Source organism: Falco peregrinus, chromosome 6, assembly GCF_023634155.1.
Source record: "Falco peregrinus isolate bFalPer1 chromosome 6, bFalPer1.pri, whole genome shotgun sequence".
NCBI lineage: Eukaryota > Metazoa > Chordata > Aves > Falconiformes > Falconidae > Falco > Falco peregrinus.
The window spans coordinates 10,537,467-10,541,314 of NC_073726.1; positions in this window are offsets into that span (position 1 = coordinate 10,537,467).

The window sequence follows — 3,848 nt, forward strand, 5'->3', positions numbered from 1 at the left end:
CGTTCGCCATTGGTTCGGGTGATTGTAGTACCATGCAACTCAAATCACAAGTTATTTTCCCCCAAGGTTTAAACTCCTTGGGGTACAGACTGGATTTCCCCGTTCTTCCACATCACTCACCAATTGTACGCAGGTCTTTGAGCGAAATGCCCTATAGCCCTAGAGGCTGACCTAGGGTCTTTCCAGGTGCTTTCTGCCATAAGCTCCAGTTGTGGTCATGCTCCCTGGCAGTAGCATAAAGAATATTTCTCACATCTGGTTCTGTCTGGACTGGTCCATCGGCTAACGCATGAACTATCTGCTGTTGATCTGTTCAATTGATTTCTGTTGCCTCAGTCAAGATAGTTCTTTTGGGTCACTCAACGGAGAGGACTCACAAGCTGACTGTATTCCAGAATATGTCTTTTTGGCTAACTGGTGAGGACATGAATGCTATCTTATTGAACATATCTATTGGGCTGTGATTGTGCCCATCTTGCCATTTTATTCCCCGTAACTGGATCTCTCATGCAAGTCCTTTGATCTTTCTTTGTTTTATGGCAAAATCAGCTTTTGGAAGAATCTGAATTTTTCTTTCCTCTTTCTCAAACATTTCTTCTGCTGTGTTGCCCCACCCAATGATGAATTTCTGAGCACACAAGCCCTTCTTCAAGCATGGAAGAGAAATAGTAGTCCTCAGTCAAGTTGCAAATACAGCTGTTTGGACCAAGATTCAGCATAAAAGGATCATCCCCACAGGCTTTCCCGAGGTCTGGAAAGATGAACCACAAAACTCAATTCAGCTACTGGAGTTGTCCACAGTAAACTGAAGGCATGACAGAAATAAATAAAACATTCCAAGAAGGCTACAGAGTGAAGGATCAGTACTGACCCAGATCAGCTAACAGTGGCTGGTATAATGAGAAATATTCTTTCTCCCTACAAATTTCACCTCTTCTCTAGTTTTTCCATTGTTGCAAACACATCCTTGTTTTTCAAACTAAATTGATCAGTTTTTCCCCTAATCATTCAGTAATTCCTCAAATCATGTTTGAACCCCTTTTTTCTTCACATGGAGAGATGTATGTTGAAGTTCCTTGTAAGCAGATTTCCATACCCTTGCTTGTTCCTGGTTCCTGCCTATAAGAAAAGTTTTGTGCCACATTCCATGGTCTCTCAGAAAAACGTCAACCTTCCTCCACTAAACTTATCCACTACAGATTCATTATCTACCTGAGCATCTATCTGTTCCTCCATTTTCAGCTTACCCATCAAAGCCTGACGGCTCCAGAAACATCTCAGCATAGAGGTTTGGAAAGAAACCTCTTCCTTTTAACTCCTGGTTTTGCCCTGGCCATCTCTGGTGGCTGACTGCAGGCCTCAGACCAGGGCCCTGCAGACAGGCTCAAGAATTTCAATGCCAGTTCTGCAGGCCAATTTCTACTGCCCCATCAGCAATAATTCACTTGGATTAGTACTGGTAGTTTCTTTCCCTTTTCTCTTTTGTTCTGAAATGTGTATGCCTATCCCCACACAGTATTTTGCTATAAATGCCAAAAAACCCAGCCTTTATGGTCTAATATCAGGTAGAAGGTATTACCTTTGTCCTGCCCATTGTGAGTTTATGAGTTAAACCACTGAGGAAAATATGGGCTCAAGAATCATTCAGAATAGGCCCCTTAAGGACCCCATCTGAAATGTCTTAAGTATGAATGTGAAACATTTGTAACTGCTCTTCAAGAACAACTTTCTTTTACCAGTTGTGCACCCAAACATAATTTCCCCCAGAACATTTATTCTGTGCTGACTTCTGAATTGCTCTTAGTTAATCTCAGAAAGTGTATTAAAATTAAATAAAATGCATATATGTTATATCTTTGATCACTAAGCTAGCTGCCCCATAAGAGAAGAAAATCAGATTGAGTTCACAAGACATATTAGCCACATTTCATTTCCATATATGCCTGACCAATTTTCTAGGAACTTGTAATCCTCCACAGTTTTTCATATATATGGCATATCAGAATATATTCAAACATATTCTAAAATAGTTCTCAGATTACTGTGTGAATTCTCACCCATGAATTATGGGTGAATTCCATCTGAAACAGTTGACTTGAATACATACATTAAATCTAAATATTCAGCACTTCCACGAGCACCCTGCCAATAGTGCATTCCCTTTTCTATGTTAAAATTAATTTTATTAGAGAATTGACTGCCATTTACCTCTGTGAAGGCTCAGGCAGGGAAAGTGTTGACTACTCCAGCACTGTCTGCAGTTTGTCTTAGTTTCTGTTTACTAGATCCCTCTACTCTCCTCTGTTTTCTTCTTATTTCTGAAATTTTAACAGAAATTTTCTTTGACATCTCTGACTGAAACATATTTTGCATCACAATCTTCCAGAATTTGTCTATATTTTTGTTATTCCTTTATAGCAGTCCTCATGCGCATGACAATTTTTCCAGATCTCATGCAATTCCTTTTTCATTTTTGGATATTTGAAGCTTTCCTGATGCAGGCACCATAGTGTCCCTCTCTGTTCACTGTCTCTGAACTCTTTAAATCAAGATTGTCATTATATATTTAGAAGAGTCCCTTTCAAAAGCTACTATTTTTTTAAACTTCTTTATGCTTTACATTATCTTCTCAGGAGGTCTCAGTCTCAGCTCCCAGGATTGTGTCAAAGCTGTTTTCCCAATTGTTTCTGTGCAGTAGCAAAGGCTTTTATTTCATTATTACTTTCATCCCCAAATTATTTCCCGCCTTTGGGTTTTCAATCAATTTCTTCCTGTCGGTTAGATTTGAAATACTGCTTTCCTAGTAAAACCAAAGTCCTAGTTTGCCGGCAACACTGGCAAACTGATCACTTGATTGGTCTGTACCCTGACACATGGGATCCTTGTTATCAAAAAATTAAATGGACAGTAAAAATCTACTCTATTACCTGGCCTTTGGATGGTTCTGATGGTAGCTCAAAGACTCTCTCATACGTTCCTCTTCCTGCTTTCTGCTTCATCTAAGATCCTGAGCATGAAACTATGTTCTTTCCCCTTTCGATCTTTACCCACAGGAAGTGTACAAGCCTCTTTCCTACCTTTTCCTTGTCTTTATTTGATGTTATTCTGTTGCATTACAAAGACGGTACCAAGTTTTCTTTTATGGAAAGCAGGAAAATTCAGGTAAAAGAATTTATTTAATTTTTACTTTCTCAATCTCAAAAACCATCCTACTCTTAACCTTCTTCAAAGCTGTGTATGAAGTACATGGAACACCTTTTCCTGTTTCTGCATGAGAAAAGAAAATGGGTTTATGCAGGTCATCTAGTCCAACCTTTTGCTCAAAGCAGAACAAAGTTCAGAGCTTGGTGAGGTTGCTGAGAACCTTGTCTTATCAAGTTTTGAATATCCCCACAGACTGAGGTAAAGGTAAAGAATTTTTAATTCTGCTCAGTAAAATGATCTTGCATATATTTTCACATAATGCCATAACTGGTTTTGGACATATATTCTATGTATATTAGATGTTTCGATTTCCTACTGAAACCACCAGTGACTGGGAGAGCACCTGAAATTTTTGGTTATCTAGTTGTCTAAAACATGCTTTGATTACATAAAGATGTTATAAGGAAGGGCAGGGAGAGAAAGTCATGAGGAGGCTGACATCTAACCTTGGTTTATGATGAACACTTATCTTATCAACCTACTGTTAATAAACTCACTAAAACAATAAAGAGCAAGATTTAATTTTAACTTGGTTTACTGGCCTGCTTTAGCAATGGCTAAAGGTGATAGCTTGGAAAAATATTAATCAGAGTTAGCTATTTAAAGTCAGACCTATTTTTTGGCAGTCTCTGCAGGAAGGTTAA